Source organism: Hippichthys cyanospilos, chromosome 20 (assembly GCF_059441005.1).
Source record: "Hippichthys cyanospilos isolate Australia breed blue-spotted pipefish chromosome 20, RoL_Hcya_1.0, whole genome shotgun sequence".
Taxonomy (NCBI): domain Eukaryota; kingdom Metazoa; phylum Chordata; class Actinopteri; order Syngnathiformes; family Syngnathidae; genus Hippichthys; species Hippichthys cyanospilos.
The window spans coordinates 5,096,146-5,114,297 of NC_142388.1; the positions used below are offsets into that span (position 1 = coordinate 5,096,146).

General features: G+C 38.9%; 1 protein-coding gene across 2 annotated transcripts in view; it reads left to right on the forward strand.

Moving 5' to 3' along the window:
- The window catches only part of sesn1 (sestrin 1), a 54,876-nt gene that overhangs the window by 19,914 nt on the left and 16,810 nt on the right, over window positions 1-18,152 (forward strand). The window lies entirely within an intron of this gene.

The following is an 18,152-nucleotide window of genomic DNA, read 5'->3' on the forward strand; positions in this document are numbered from 1 at the left end:
TTGTGTAACAGGTTATATAGTACACTTTATCGTATTAATTTCACCAAAAGCACTGTTATTATTAGGATTAAGAATATATATTTTTTTCTCCTGACAATGCTGGTGTGTATGGTGTTGTCATGCTTTGTAAACATCCATCCTTTGTTTGTCAAGGGGAAGATTTTTTTTTTTTTTTTAATCTTAGTTTGTGGTCTACATATAGTTATACCAATCCAAACACCTAGCGAGGGATTACTATGTTCAAAATCATTAACCTGTTGTGATATCGGTAGTGTAACGGCAAGTAACACGCTATTCTAGTTTGTCTTAAAGGTTTGGCACACTTTCCAATGGGAGCACAATGAAATGACAAAAACATTATCTTGCGCCACACCAACGTGCACTGCTTGGTGAAAACAAGGCTATTGCCAACAACAAATGTTGAAAAGCCATTTCCAATGGGCTTGCCTTTTAACCCAGTCTTACTCCTTTGGAATAAACTAGAATATCCGCTTTGTTCTCACGAATGCTTAAAAAAAAACATATGATGTCATGGTTTTAATGTTTTTTTTTTTTTTGCATAAGAAGCAATTGCTCCAGCAAGTTAGACACATTTTATTTATTTTTTCGTCAGCAGATGCCAAGACGAGGATATTGTTGATTTTACAGCTTTATAAAGGTCTATTTGAACAGCGCTTGCCCTTAGGCTGGTTTATGCCGCCAATGAAAAGTGCAGTATTGCTGCGTCATCTGCTTCTTGTTAACCATCGCCTCACCCTGAGGGAATGATGATGGTTGCTTGCAGCTTACACGCTCTTGAGAGGGTGATGTGACAAAAAAAAGAGGGGGGGGGGTGCCAGCACCAGGATTCAAGTGCAAGACCTGTTATTGCATAGAGGGCCCAGCCCACTTTCTCCCCCCGCACAATTGTTTCCTTATGTCACATTTGTTTGTCTTCACTGCTGCGCTCATCCGCCCTGTTGTTGACGTTAGCTCGGAACCCGGGACACTCTTCCCCTCCCTCACCTGCTCCCTGAATAAACACAGTGAAGGTAGATTATTGCTAGTATTTACATAAATGCTTCAGGTGATGTCACATGGTGGATGTTTCCAAATTGTAGTTGGACATGGGTTTAAGTGTTCTTTTAATCAGGGGTGTCCCAATATACTTTTTTTTTTTTTTTTTACTTCTGATACAGTGCCGATGTTGCAGCCTAGAGTACTGTCCGATACGAATATCGATACGATATCAGCCGCGATGATGTATGCTTTTTATTTAATTTTTAGTGTTAAATGTTAGAAGAGAAAATCAATCATCATTAGCAAATTGAATGTCGCCTATCGCTGCTAATTAGAACAAATTGTAACCCATAACAAGTTTGGCTAGGGAGAGGATGTAAACAGCTTCTGGTGCTCTTTGAATTGCTTGATTTAAACAAACGGTAACAAAATACAGTAACCAGAAGCGCATTCTTAGCGTATCTTCCTAGTTAACCTCATCTCACACCGTCACTCAGCTCCAGAGTGCCCAACACTATAGTCAGTCAACAGCTAGCATATTGTACGTCCTCATAAGGCGCTTCCTTGTCACTTCATTAAAGTGTAGTTTAGAATGGGTGAATGGTAACCGCAATTGGACAAAATACCTTCACCTCACACGAATATACTGATTATTGGTGACACTTGTAAGGTGATGGAATTACGACAGTAAATATTTGATAGATGCTTTGCGGATTTTGTCTGGAACATAGCATATAAGTATGAGAAAAACACCACTATTTTTCGCAGTACTAAAATATTGCAACACTATCAAATCGGCTGAAATTTCCTAGTCCTAAATTTGGCTTACTCATCAGAGTTTGTTTACTACCCTGAAAATGATTATTTTTTGTGAGTTTGCATATGTTTTCAATCTTTGCTGATTTTATTCTTTGATTTTTCGAGCTATTGCACAACATGTAACACAGTAGGCAGCTGTGTCTGTGCTCGTATGTACATGTGTGTGCTCATCATCAACCCCCACACCCCCTCCCCACGATTGTTGCTGATTGACATGTTGTTCCTGCCGCAATGTTATTTGAACTTGTCTCGCAACTCAGAGCATGCCAACGTTGGGTCCAACATTGTCGTCATGGCGATACATTGCAACATAAATAGCGGCGCTTATGCACGCGTTGTTAGTAGGAGTTATGCTATACATAAAATATTTATCTCTTGTGATGTTACAGATATATTTATTTTTGAAGTGAGTGAACTTTCCTGCATCTGGGTCAGGGTACCTTGGTACTTAACGTCGTATAAGTTACAGGTCTAAAAGAGTGTATATAAACATGAGTTGTACAATTATATAAGAGTAATTGCAAGACATTAAGCCACACAAAATGTTTATTTGTTTTAATTTTTGGGACAAATCCCATATGTGCACAGCAAACTGCAATGGAAAGACGCCCGTTGAAATCATAGCAATGTGTGATGATGAGTCATTTAGATATGTGTGTGTGTGTGTGTGTGTGTGTGTGTGGGGGGGACTCCTTTCGCTTCAGCCCGCTGGTTCAAACTAGTTTGTCTGTTTTTGTGGGCTAAGTTGCTGCGGTCTTGCCACACAAGACACATAATAACAGACGTGATGTGGAGAATCGGTTTCGGGAGACAGCGAAGTAGGAGAGATATATTTGTGATGTTTTTTTTCCTGAATTGGTGTTAGAACATAAAGACATAAAGACTAAAGAGATAATCAATGCAGACAGAATAATGCATGAATGTTTTGTGCGGCTCAAAAAGGAAACTACACTTACCGGTGCGTAACCCTGCAGAGGAAGTATAGGCAGCGGGTGAGATGTTTTCTGAGCGGACTCTGTGTGGGTCATAATGTCATGACAGGAACAGTATATTTTCCTTTACAAATTAAGGGTAGATTGATTGGAACATTAAACAATGTATTGCTAAATTATGTTATAGTGACTCCTTTGCAAAACATTGTATGTTAAGTTTTTTTTTTTTTTACTATGCATGTACGTCGTCATTATTTGATGCAATTTTCTGGTAGACAAGCCAAAAATAAAACAGATGATCTTACACAATCTATCTTCTGGAGTCTCTTGAATAAAACACAGCTGGAGATACCACTGCAAATGTAATTGGAAAATGCAATAAATCAGACACGGATTACAGAATTAAGCCTTCTTCTTTTTTTTTTTTTCAAACCCCTCCTTCTCAATGAAATTGCTATCTTGTAAACCCCCAAACCTGTAAAATTTATAAAAATTATACAAGGATAATAAAGTTTGTAGGTATACTGTAGGAACCCACTAAAAACATTTTCTACAATAAAAGTTGATGTGTTATAATGTATTTTTATGGTGTCATGTGCAGGTTTTCACTTTACTCCCCAAATCCTGTGTTTATTCCCTTTCTGCTCACATGGTCGTACGAAAGCAACGCCCTCTCCGCTGACAGTGACTAAGGTGGACTTGTTATTGTCGGCAGCTGGCAGAGGGCTTTCCTGTCCGATCGGTCCAAACGCTGAGGCGGCAAAGCTGCAGCGGTCAAAGTGAAATAAACAGAGGAGAGAGTGAAAGTATAGGCCATGTGGGGTGACCGACGGCTCATCCTCGGGCCCGTTGGTGAGAGTGCAGGAAACGGTCATGGGAGATGCAAATTCTTCCCTTCTCACCCAGAGTGGCTCGTATTGATGGATGTACATGTGCAAGGTAGATGTGTGAAACACCATTTGCACACGAGCTAAATATGTCCTACCGCCCACTTAGTTTGTCAGAGATGAGTTAAGGCGGTGTTCACCCCTAACCCATGTCCACATTTCCCCCCTTGATGACTGGTGACGAGGAAAAATCATTTAAAATCCGATCATTTTTCAACTGTCATGCTAGTATCTGTATCATGAGAAGTAAACCAATGTAGAACAACTTGAATTTAATAAAATACAGTGACTCCCTAATTTGCAAACTCACCATTGTGCTGATACTGGCTTTATTTTAGGTCATTGGGTATTAATGGAGGCTGATGATACCAGCCATTGATAGGAAAAAAAATACTCATGGCAGTAGTTGACTGTTCAGAACAGTCATGATGTTGTTTTCCCACAATTCAACATTTTTCATAGCAAAAATGCCCCTCTATTACAACAGAGAATTAAAAATTGTGTTCCCTGTCAAATTTCTAAATTCCCAGAAGTCCTACATAACAAAACTGCATATTTTTCACCCAAATATTGCTGTCATCTGAGTGTTAGTGTTGGTTTAAGGTTTGTATCATTTCTATCATCATTTCTTTAACTAGTAATATAGTTTGGGGAACGTGTTTCCATACCTCGAATGTTTCTGTCTTACATAACCCCTGGACATTTATTTCTGTTCTCACGACACTCGTGTGAGACATTCTGCACAGACGTCTTGTCCTGTTTTGTCATTGTGATGCACAAACTTGAATAAATCACAAACCCCTCAAACAATGGCAATGAAAATACACCACAGTGAGAACAGCTGACCGTCCTGGAAAAAGGGAAAGCAGACAGATAAGGAAGTCTTTAAAAAAAGGTCCACCCAGAGGAGAGGGGTTAAAAAAAAAAAGTCACATTTCTTTTCTCATGCAAATAAATAATTAAGATGTTGAACCGTTGATATACTTGTTAGCTGAAGGACGACATGAGTGCTGCTTGGTTTTTCTTGCCTTTGTACACTGCTCACTAAAAAAATTAGATAGTAGAAAAAGAATGCTGTAAGGATCCCTGTTAGCTGAAGGATAGTTAGCATTAGTGATACTTAGCTGTTATCTCTCTTTTATGCTGCTTTGGCTCTCTACAAAATGTGATACTACAAAATCCACAACAAAGAGATGGCTGTTAGCTGAACTGTTAGCATCAGTGCTACTTGACTTTTATTGATACTTTATGCTACTACACCGCAAGAAACGACATGGAAGCAAACATGCATGCATATATTGTGTCGAAAAAAAATATAGTATCCATTATTTCTCTTCGAACGATAAGTCAATATAGTAAGTATCGTGACAGGTCTATTTATAACATGAAAATCTGATTAAATTGTGGTTATTGCCTATCTAGTCTATGGTGCTCATTGCTTACAAGTTTGTAGATTTTATCGTCTCAAAGGATGCTATATTTTCCCCACCATTTTATCAAGCTATGACATGAATGTGAATGCATCTACCTCACATGCTTTCCAGTCCACGTGCACAAGGCTGAAGAAAGAACAAATCCGATACATTTTTACAGGGTGTTGCTGACATGACAGATTCAAGGTAACACTGGGAATTAAAAGGGAGAGGGAAGAAAAGACGCATTGGCTGATATGACACAATGAAACAACGAACGATAGCCGTTTGAGTGGGAGTGGTTGTTTTTGGCAGATCGCCCTTGCAGCTGCTGCAGACAAGGCCTCCGCACAGCTATACACAACATCACCTCTTTCATGTGCTCCAAGGTCTGTGATGAATACAGATATCAGAGTCCGATAGAAGTAGAATCTCATTTTTGTAAACGCTAAAGTTAAACTGAGCGTGCCCTCTTGCTTTTTTTATGTCGCTGTACAAACGGGTTCACTATGCATCATTACCTAAAAAAATTGTACCTCAGAACAGTCGTAAAGCCTCTAATGTAAAATCGGAATCAGTGAAACATGTGACCAAGCTTTACAGCGGGTTTTTAGTGTTTAGGGAGTAACAGGTTACAAAAGCATCGCATTACAACGTTTGTCGTAATAATCGTTATCATATGATTTCGTTATAATACGAATGAGGGGTACACGAAAGCACTTCAGGACGTACATCAAATTATAACTCCTGTTTCTGCAGGTATCAGAAAATCTAATACAATGCCTTGTAATGCGGTGACAAAAACTGAACATGTCTCTTCAAAAGAAAAGCAAATGAATTGGAAGAGGAAACAAAATCCATCTTTTTGTTTTGATCCATCAAAAAATATTTTGCGCTGGTCAGGTTGTAGAGTGTACATCATTGAAAAGTTATGTGCACCCCTGCCCTATTGAATGCGAGTAGTCATATTACCGATGCTGTGACTGTTGACAAAAGTAGCAGTAATAAGTCTGAAGTGTTTTGAGTAGTACGCTTTAGAACTCATTGAACAGCGCTACACAGTGCAGATGGACAATAACCTGGCGTATACTATGATACCTAATAAGAATTTCATTTAAAATCATTTTAGTGCTGTTTAGAGACAAAAAAATGAGCATTTTTTTCTGGTCCAATATTTATGGACCTCACTGTATGCAGTGCCGGTATCAATAAAATCTTCAGCTTTGTGTGTAAATTGCCGGACTACTATATGACCGATATCGCATCCTTAGCGACGATTACGTACATGGATGCTAGGTGATGGCGATGTAAAACACATAACAGACTGTCCTGCGTGAACTTTATGTTCTGTTGACTCTGAATTGAAAGGATGAAGTGATATTGTATGTAGCTATGGCAACATGCTTAATTAGTTTGAGTGCTGTGCGTTCGTTAGTGTTGTCTCTGCATAAATCTCTTCGGACTCGGACTTCTCACAGTGTTTCACTTTCACAGTCTTGTCAGGACTTGACCTCTGTTCATCACTCCTCAACTATTAATCTGTCAGTCATTTCAGGCCCATCTCGCAGATATACACCGCTACCTTTTACGTAATGTTGACTCAAAGTTAAATTTGGCCGCCGTCACTGTCAACACGCTGTCGCAAGTGTTTGCAAAGCATACAGAAAACGAATCAGGCGTGTGCGTACACGCCACAATTAATTTCAGTTTTTAATTGTTTTATAATCTACTTAAAAAGGGAAGTCAAAACAATCACAATTGTTTTCTATGTTCATTGACTAGACTGTATGTGGGATTATAATTAATATTAATTTTGAGGAATATGCAGACAAATACACCTTTTTTTCCACTTGCATTCAACTAAAAGTGACAATTTTTACAAAGAAACATCCCCTGTGATGGATAAAAACAAGTTGATTTTGGTGTCGAACTACTATTGCACAAATGCAATATTAAGTGTTCTTTACATGCAAAACTTAAACAAGTAGTAGAGAAAGTTCAATGAGTTGATGTTCACTTCCAAGCAAATGTCTACATTTTAGAACATTCTGAGGTTAGTGTACCAGCTGACATGCGGTGGCCATGATAGGCCATTAATGCTTTTTAATGCTGTGACAGAAAGAGAGCAGGTTTCTTCGCAAATCATGAGCTTCTCAATTATTATTATTGTGATTAAAAATTTCTTTTCAAACAAAGAGCAAAGCATTGGGAACATGAAGCAATCTATTGCTGAAATGCGTTTTTCTGGCTCCTTCACAAACCGTTTTATGCTTTTAAGTTTTACACGGATGTGCATTCTCAGAAATACAACAGATGATACAACCTATTTCTGGAGTTGCCAAATGAGGCCAAATGAGCTTTTTGAGTCCATTTTTCTGTCTGCTTCCTGTTCAGAACCAGGGGCGTGTTCCGTTTACTTCCTAACTGCGGTCAGGCTTCCTTCGGTTCTTCCAGCTCGGTAAAATATTTTTCGTTCGCCCGTACATTTAGCAATGAGCACAAGACACACGCAGGTGTGGACTTTGACTTTGGGAAATCTGCGGATGAATTTTGGTGCACGGCGTGATCCTCGCTGCCTCCGTCGGCTCTGAAGCGAGATAACGTAAAGGACATCGAGTAACTGTCCCTCGTGGTGACGTCAGCGTTTGCGAAAAATGCCGTGCCAATCAGCTGTCTGCTGCACTTTGATTTTTGGCTATCTGAGCTTTTACTTCCCAGCTTTTGACTGCGTCAGCGATACTTCCCACGAGGTCACGAGTCTTATTGTTTTGGTTGATTGCAGCACTTCTTGAGCCTTGATGAAATATCAATTTTCCTGCAACAGCTTTTTGTTTTTGACCTGCTGTTTTTTTTACCCTTCCCGACTTAATTATCTACAGCTAAAAATCATTTCAATGCTCTGTAATTGGGATGGAATGTTTGTTATGATGTTGACAACGACTATATAATTCTATTTGTAGTAAATCCAGTTTGAACCCAGAAAATAGCAATATTGCAATTTTGGAACAGTCGTGGTATAAAATCTTGTTCAGATGCTTACAGGCTTTACTGTGTTGATTTATTTCTTAATTAATTTTGTGGCCGTCATACTCAATAGCTCTTCTATTATGTGCTTTATGTCTAGCACAACAGTAGCCTTGTCTAGAGTCACTTGAATGATTAATCAAAGTTGCAGATTATATTAGGGCGAGAGGAAAGGACCACTGCTCTGGGTAATGTCTATGTATCTTTTTCACCTGGACCATTCACTGGCTTGTCTGAGCTCAAGGGGGTGTTTTTAATGTGTGTACATGGTTGCCGTAGCAACCAATGGAAGAGCTGGTGAGGGAACCTGTGCTCTGTCAGTTCACTCCTTTTGAGAGCCACTTAAAGCAAAACACAGAGATATCTGCTTAATTTAAGCCACAGCTGATGTACAGAGTTATGTAGCCTCATTTATTTTAAAATCACAATTATTTTAGCCAGCACAATATTTGTCCATCCATCTAGCCATCCATTTTCTATTTGGGTTACTTGTATTGGTGTTGTACATAATGATGATTGGGAAACGCTTAACATGCCGTCGTTTTTGTAGTTTAAAATAAAATGTAAACATACCCTCAGCATCTTACATTGGCAATTCTTAAATAGGTGAGCATTCTTGGGGAAAACTTGAGATTTTATCAGTCTTTCTGCAGGTTTTTAAAGTTAAGTTTTAAAGTTTTTATTGTCATGACAGGAACAGGGCTTTTTTTTTCAAATTAAGATCAAATTAATTGGAACATGAGGCATCTTAATGTTAAATTGTGTCACAGTGACTCCTTTTCAAATGCCTTTATTTTGTTAAGTTTTATACAAATGTGCCTTGTCCAAGTGTTGCAATTTACTTACAATTTATTTACAAAATACAGCTGATGACCCAGAAATAAAACCAATACTGCTCTATTACATGATCTAGATTAGGGATGAAACAAGTAATTTGATTACCTCTGTTAAAAAAAAATGCTTGAGGCATTTTTTTCTTGCCAAAGATAGCCCGTTTAGTGCAAATTAGTGCAAATGTCAGAAGAAATATATCAAGCAAATTGTAGCAATGGTTGCTAATGATCTGCCTGACAGTAAAACATGTGAGAAGGGCAACTTTAAAATCAAGCCTTACATCATCGCTGTTCCTACTGGTCAATTTTGAACAAACCCTGCTGACTCAAATGTGCTGTTTCATCCAGGAGATTTATCTCATAAACCAAAATTTATAGGGAGGAGATTTGTCTAAAATATAATGTTTCTAGGGGGAAAATAATGTGCTGCTAAGCACAATTTACATTTAAGTAAAAGAAATGTTGATAATCAAAAATGTAAAGTGGAAATCTTATTTTGTCTTCTGCATTCATCATTGCTTTTCACCAAGCCAAAAAAACTGATTTTTCACCTCAATACTCTGATTCAAATGTTTTTGTTGGCTATCCAAATTCCAAAATTTTCCACAATCTATAGTCTGGAGTTGTTTAACAGAATACGATGAGAGATACCGCTAAAAAAAAAAAAAAAATGTAATCCCGAAATACCTTGTCCTATAAATATTTCTGTGGGGCTACATCATTGAAAATACAAGTTTAGAACAACTGTTTTAGATCAACAAGTTCCGCAAACCTCCTGCCAAAAAAATACACGTCCAAAGTTATTTATCTCATATTTTTTAACTCTACTTTCGGAGAGTTGTGCCAAACCCACAGTGGTTTGATAAGGGAAAAAAAACCCTCAGATATGAGAGCGAAAACCACAAGGAGGTGCAGCCTTACTCAGCTAGTGAAAGTCACTCTTGTTCATGTACCTCTCCGCTGGCCTTCATAAACAAGAGCTTCTGGCGGTGGAGTGGGTGGGGGCAGCGGGGCGGGGGGGTGTCGAGCTGTATAGAATACATCGTGAGGAGAGGAAGGGGGCTGCATGTCTGCATATATGCATCATCAGTATGGAGGGCCTTTCGACTTTTTTTTTTTTTTTCGATGCAGTTTGAGCCCTAGCATCTGTTGCTTTGAGGGGGCCTGCTGTTTATCAAGCCACTGGGAGCCCATAGGGAGAAAAACATAGCCAAATATATAGGTTGGCCCCCTCCTTCCTCCACCCTCCCTTCATCTGAATACATGTTATTCAGAGCCGTGTTTGTGCAAAGCGACTGTCTGGAGCGGAATGAAAAAAAAAGGGGGGGGGGGGGGGGGCAACCGACAGTGGGAGGGGAAATTAAAGATGGGATGTGGCCTACAGTATTTCCTCAGATTTTCTATAGACCACGTCAGGGATCTTTTCTGTCAGGATCTGGCACTCAATACTGTTTTTCATGTCTGGTGAAATAGTTGAGTGGTGAGAGGCGGGCTCGCCCCAGAGCTTTTTAGGAATCCAGCCGCACATTCTTGGAAATATTGTTGGAAAGGAAAGGGTCTTGTACAGTTGCCACAGGTGCTTTTGCGGCCATATGTAACAATGTAGCATCCGCGCCGCTAATTGTTGTGCGCTTACACCACCACCAAGCTTATACAACACCAAGTTAACGTCAGGCTGGGTTACATGTCACCTTTTTTTAACTGTTTTGCACACGCGCGCAGAACCCGAGCCGCCTCCTTCGCCACCCGTCTCGTACGTCAGCTGGCCCCTCGGGCGCGCCATCAGTCACGACGTCAGCCCCCGCCGTCCCATTGACGAAAACAACCGTGGAATTTGAGGCGGCAACAAGAAGGGGACTAATTAATGTGGAGAAAGTGAGAAAGAAAAGATGTAAACAGATTTATCGAAGAGACAAGAGACAAAATGAGGTTACGTAGGGAATTAATCAATACTAACAAACTTTACATGTCTGGTGTTTCTTTTAATGGCCCAACTTCTGTGAAGTGCCAGTCAAAATTCGGAAACCTTTTCATACCGTACAGATCTCAGTTTGAATCTTGACTCCGGACTTTTTTTCTCCAGAGCATAAATTGAAGCCCTCAACCGCAGAACTGTGATGAAAATCTGCTCGTCACTAAAACCTAACCAGATTTCACTACATTCTAAAAAATATTTTGCTTTTATATATTTTTTATTTATGATGTTATTTAATTATATACATTTATATATATTTCTATTGCCCGCCATACGACGATTTCACTTTACAATCCCAACTTCGTAACGGATTAATTTTGTATGGCAGGGGTCCTCTGTACTGTAAAACCTAAACCAAACTTATTTTGTAATTATCATTGTACCAATACAAGTTTTGAAAATGACTTAATTAACCATAGGTAACTGATTACTTTAGAGCTTAATTCATTTTGCAGCAGCCATTTTAGAGTAAGTATAAAAACCTGGGATTGAATGTCTGGATTCATGACTAAATGTAAAAATACATCTTTGGGAGTGTGAGAGCAGTGCAAATTGGTGTTTCCAAACTTTTGACTGGCATTGTTTCCCCTATAATTTTTAGGCTTGCGCGCCAAAAAACAGTAGGCCTCTCCTCGAGCATATCCCCCTCGCTGTTCAATGTTCTTTATTCAAAATATTCCCACTGAGAGGCATCAGACGGTCAACAGGATATGAAAGCGACCTTTCCTCCACTTTTCCTCCTATTCCAGCCCAAAAAATCTGCCTCTGGCACGCGTGTTTGTGCTGTGTTTACCCGTCCCGGCTGTGTTTGGCATTGCGGCCTCCGGTTTTCGCCCGCTGCTGGAGTCTTGTCCGCGTTCCATTCTCGCCTCGTAACCGTGCGGATGGACGACTAACTGGCTGGCTTTATGGGTTATGGCTGAGTCGCCGGCTTGTATCTGGCGAGAGGTGTCCTCTAAGGAGACGGAGACAACTCCCCTCCCTCCCAGCTGATGTTAGTGGAAGGGAAGATGACCATCTGCTGCCCCAGTTGCCCAGTGACTGGACAACAGCCTTCTTTTATGGCACAGTTCCACACTGTCCATTGTCTGCCCGAGACTGGCTGCGTTGCGTCTAAGGTGTTCTTTGTTATGGTTTTCAAAGTGCATGAGAACTTGTGCACTTGCCTTTCTTCCTGCGCGCATTGAAGTAAGCGTTTTGTGTATGCGCGTCTGTGAAGTCGCGCTTACCTCCAGGAGAACCGAGTATTGTCCGAAGTCTTCCTGTGGGAGTCCCGTCCAGAACGCTCCCAGCGCAGAGGAACGTTTCACACAGGATCAATGTGTTAGTGGAGGCAAAGGCCAAAGATCTGCGCAGGTCCAAGAACACATTTGGTTTTGCTCTCCAGACACTTTAAAAATGAATGCATGCCATGCCACTATTTTTTTTTTTTTTTGAACCCCTCTTAAATGCATTAAACGTGTAATTTAGCCATGGAAAATTTAGCTATCTGATCACTCCCGCTGCCCCGCCTCCATTATTTATTTTTTTTTTTTTCCAAATAATCAAAAGTTAATATTCTATACATTGAATTTTTAGACACCAACAAAATTTTGATTAGCCCACACATGCACAACGTTATATCGCAAATTTTGGATTGTATGTCGCTTCTTTTTTCTCATGCTCTGAACCCTGCGATTTATAGTCCAGTGTGGCTTATCTGTGTGTGTGTGTGTGTGTTTTTCTTTTTTTTACTAGCCACCAGTGGACAGTCTCCTTTAAACAACTGTGAGGGAAAGGGAAGAGGCCTCTATCAAAATAATGATTTTGAGTTTGAACTGCCATTTTGCTTGCCCTCAGGGGGCACTCTCCACTAGTAAACACAATAGCGCACGTTACTGTTGTGTTTGTGCAGCATTCAAACAATGAGTGTGTCGATGTTATGTTGAAAATATGTTGGTGTTGCTCATGTTTCTAAACATGACGGCATATTTAGTTCATGTAGAACACATGATGGTGTAACCAGTATGTTTGAAAAAAAAAGTGTTAAATAAAAACAAAAATTGAAAAAACTTTAATGTACCATCTTTCTGCATAAATAATCTTATGTTACAATGGGCATCTTATATTCTGGTGCTGTTTAAACATGACAAAAATCAATTTTCGGTTAAAATTATGTACGTTCATCTTATATTCCAGTGCAGTTTATAGTCTGAAAAGTACGGTGTTTACATTAGTCATGTTATAGTGTCCATCAGTTTCTCTTAGACGATGCACGCTTGTGATATTGCCTGTTTTTTGTGTCTTGCTTCCTTGACAACATTGCAACACTGCATACAACTGCAGGATAGGTCCATGTAGAAAATGATGATGCAAACATGGTTCTGGAGGAGCTTCGAGGTAGATATTTTTAGTCAACCTGTTTTTGAAGTTGACTTACCCGACTTGGTTGAATTTTTTTCTCAGCCCTAAATTTAACCTTATTGAAACACCCTTTTTAAAACGAATGTATTTAAACATGACAGTAATCGAACTTTTGTCTCGTAAACATGCTTTGTTTTCTTTATTCTGTTGTGATGACAGATACAAAACGGTAATAATACTGCTCTTAATATTGCGTATTAAAAAAATTGCATTTTAATTGTCTTTTTTTTATTAGAATTTTTGTGGTGCAGCAAGCTGTCAATTTTTGCTTTCATATGCTTCAAAAATTAGTAACAAAAAGCTGTATGAAAATAAATATGGCAACATGAGACACTCTTTTAATACAGAAAAAATGCATGTCAGGCTTCAGCGCGGTCTTGATTGAGTGCTTGAAGTCAAAACAGATTATTTTTCACAATGATCACATGCCATTCTTTTTTTTTAATGGAGAAAGCCTGCATTGTAGCTTCCTGGCTCAGTGGACCCTCACATGTTTTACTATCTCAAATCTGTTGTTGCCAAACCCCAGACACGTTACTTTGCCTGTAGTTTGAGGAGTCACATGCTCCTCCTGAGACAATCCGCTCTGCTCCCCCGCATTCTTTGTTTAATGGCTTCTTTCAACTTACATTTAATTTGTAAGAAAGACATTCATTCTTGGTGAATCTATTAGCCAAATCCCATCAGTATTGGTCCATATAATGAAATGTTGTCAGTTGAGCAAGACGACAGGCTGTGAAAAGTAAATGGTGAAAGTAGAAGTACTGATTCAACTCAAAAAGTAAATGAATGCATTACTTTCTGATTTTGGAAACATATCTTGCAAAATGTAAACGCATGGTGCTCTTAACTGGAACAAAATAAAAATCTATCATTGGTTTTGGTCTTTATGCTATCAAGACAATATTTTCCAGTGTATTTGCCTGCATGGCTAACAAAAAGCTAAATAAGGTAATAGTAATGTGTATTGTATAAACTGTGTTTTATAGGATGAAATATACTTGAGATTTGTGATCAAACTAAAAATACTGTAAAACAATGAGGAATTGCACATATTGTTTGTAAAACAACCAAACAACTTTGCCATAAGAAAAGAGTACGTGTAAACAAAAAAAAAGAATCTGAAAAAATAAATATGCTCTATTTGTACTTAAATACTCGTTTCGACCGCTTAATATGATCGAGTTGCGGCATTGGTACAGGGCAGCACTGTTTTGTTTACCTGTTTTATGTAAAACCGATCGGAATCTGATTTAGCAAAGCAGCATTATCGCCTTTCCCACTTAATCGAGTGAGCCCCAACAAGCACTAATCCCGTAATGAGCTGACTCTGCACCGGAACCGCTCCAATACTTCACTATGGGTTTGTTTCTCTCCCCCAATTTACTTTGTATTACTTGTGTGCACTGTGTATATGTGTGTGTTTCCTCTCAGGTGAGTGGGCCCAAAAAGGTAATCTGGTGTACAGAGTCATTGATTTTTCCCACTGCGCAGGAAGTGGCTGGTTATTGATTCTGTGGGACAATGATGTCACTTGAGGCCGCGCTGGCTGTTTACTTATCCATGATAAGGCAGCAGGCGCTTTCCCCCCGTGCGCACTGCTCAAATAATCCTTGCTCGCTGTCCTCCCACCTTTTATCACTCTTCTCTCATTACTCTTTCCACCCGCTCTCTTTTCATTCGCAACCCGTGCCCTCTGTAACCCCCTGTGCTTGTTACCTGTGACATAATCACTGGCCAAGGGGATGCCGCATATACAGTACAGTACTAATATATATATATATATATATATATATATATATATATATATATATATATATATATAATTCTTAAAACTGTGCCTGACCACATCCGAGTGAGTCTTCAGTTTTTTAGTGTTTAAATAATGGGTCAGTATCATTATGGTACCGGCATATACTGTCGGGTATCAGAATCGATATCAGGCACCAAAAAATAGTATTGGAACACTGGTTGTTTTTTAACTTTTAAGTGAAAAAAAAAAAGGTTAAGCACAGTATAATAAGACAAATATGTGTTGTAACTTTCCTGACTAGTGTATAAATAAATAATAAAAATTAGCTATGTTCAGTCCCATATTTTTCAGACTGAACTACTAAAGTACTAAACTTTTGAGTAGTCATTGATACCACTCGTACTATTTTGATACACAAAATCCGCCCACCCCAAAAAAGACAGACAATTTTAGAGAAAACATATCTATTCCTTGATAGCATTCTTCCTTAAGATTGAAAGAAATTAACAACAATTTTATATTCTTCTAACTTGTTATTTCTAGTTTATGTTATTAAAACCGCTGCAACAGAACGGCCGATTGCAATCACTGATACTTTGAAATAAGGACAAGTTTTTGTTAAAAATACTTGGAATTAATATCTAAATCAATTTATAATCCTATTGACACTGCTGGTTTAAATGAGACGTCGACCGCAAAATGACTGTCATGCAACCATAAAAATAAATTAGCCACAGTGTAATAATAAGGAAAACTAACACAAAATTGACTTATATTGCAAAAGTCTGAACTTGAGATTTTTGCCATCACTATCATCATAATTGTTTTCTCTTTGCTACTTTAGTAGCATTCACTTTCACAAGGTCCACTGTATCATCTTCCTCATTTCAAAATAATTCTGCAGTGACTTCCGAAGGATACTGACTCAGTGACAATTGAGCTGACATTGCTTAAATCGTGAATCAAATCCGCTCATCATCGTTTTACCCAACCATGACGTTAGTGCCAGCGGACATCCTCATTGTGACAATGCAATGTGTTTATACGTGAGTCATACAAGGTTGTCTTCAACACCAATTGTCTCAAAAATAAAACGCAATGGCTGCAAATTGTGTTTTGATTTCATCGAAAAACATTCGTATAGTCATTTCAAGTTAGCAAACACAGTACCTGCGAATACTCGATATTTTAAAGGTGTAAAACTGTTAGGCCCATTTTCCACTAAAAGTATTTCTTGGTTTTCCGCAAAACATTTTTTTCGCCAAATGAAGGTGAATGGATGACCTCATCACCGCGCTTGTTTACTTTGCATCAGGCGCCGTAACGCCGCTGCTTGTTGGCGCGGCGATGTTTCGTAACACAAGCGTGACAGATGTCCATCGCACGTCGGCGATACCTCGGCTACCATCTTTAAGAACATTCCGTGCCGCCGTTTGTTCTCTACGTACGCAACTCGTCCCTGCCAAGCACGGGATTGTGTACTGTACGTTACAACTTTGATTGAAAAAAAAAAATGTAGTCCAATGGGAGTGAGAAGTGAAAGAAAAAAAAGATGCTCAGCTGTCGCTTTGTCATTTTCTTGGTCCCGCTTGCTTTGTAACAAATTAACCACAGTGCAAATATGTCTGACACTACCTGTGGCATTAACAGAGGACACACACACACAACACACACTCTGCTGCCTGGGTTATGAGGTCCACTGGGAGTTTTTAAAGGTCAAGATTCAGTTTATAAATAAACTATATTACATTCACTGCAATCAATCCTTTTGATGTTCTTTTTTTAACTCACAAAAAAAGTGAATAGAACACTTGTTAATGAACAAAACTTTACTTAAGTGTTTTACTTTGCTAAATTGTGGATTTTTGTTCTGTTTGTTTCTTTTTTTAAGAGTTTTTAGTTGCCAAGTATCAGTATTAGGCTGACAACTGGTCGTATTTCAAGGTATCGGTACTCGCTATATATAACCAATACTAGTATCGGTTGCTAGTTTTGCAGTTTTATGATTACACATTACAAATTAGAAGAAAAGAATATTTTCATTGGTTTCATGAAATTTTTATGGAAAGTAATAGTGGTATCGGTACTTTGTATCGTGACTACTCAAAATCAAACACTTGTACTGGTATTGGTCTAGAAAAAAGGAGTATCAGACATCTCTCTTTTAATGCCCTCTAATGTGGGAAAGGAGAACCATATTAAAGTCACACATGCCTTTTTTTCTGATATATTTTGAACGTCAGCTGGTACTGGTATCAGTAAAATAAATAAAATAAAAAATAGTGGTATCGAGCGTCCCTAACTACAATCGCCTCACATATGGGTAAGAAGATTTATACTATACTCACCATATATATATATATATATATATATATATATATATATATACACATACACATACACATACACATAAAAAGTATTTAGTCTAGTTAGTCTATTTTACATGTGACAAATGTGAGTGGGTGACATATTTCGCCACGGATACTGTGTCTCAGCATTTTCTCCATTTGTCTGCACTCATATGATCCCAAGTCATGCGCTGGTGTTTTCATTTTTGAGGAAGTGGCTAGACGGCTCCCTGATTGTGGCACCATGTCTGCACCCCGCGTGTATTTCTACTTCTCGTGCCCCTTTGTTGGCACACATTGCTGGCGGCTTCGCCGTGGCTTTTGTTTTGGACGCTGTCTCGGCAACTTAGGGTGTCCACAGGGAAAAAGAGAGGCCAGTGAATGTATCATCATGACTTAGTCTTGCTGTCAGTGTTCCAATATTTTTGGATCGGACTAGATGTTATTGAGGTGTTAGAGTGGTATGTCAAAGCTAGCATATTAGCAGCTAATGTGTCTGTCTAGCTGAAAGTAGAAAATACTGGGACTGATAGTTGTTGGATTAACTGACCACAAGCGTTTCTTAAAAAAAAAAAAAGAAACTGACTCTACCAGTATAAACCACAGGCCCGTATTTTATCCACCATTCACCACAGTCATCAGTAACATGCAGAGCAGAACCGCTATTGCCTACAAACATATATGCATGAGGGTAAAGGAAACATCAGGTCGATGACAACAAATGCAGCTTCATTGAGGAAAATTTGCTTTATTCACATTGAAAATAT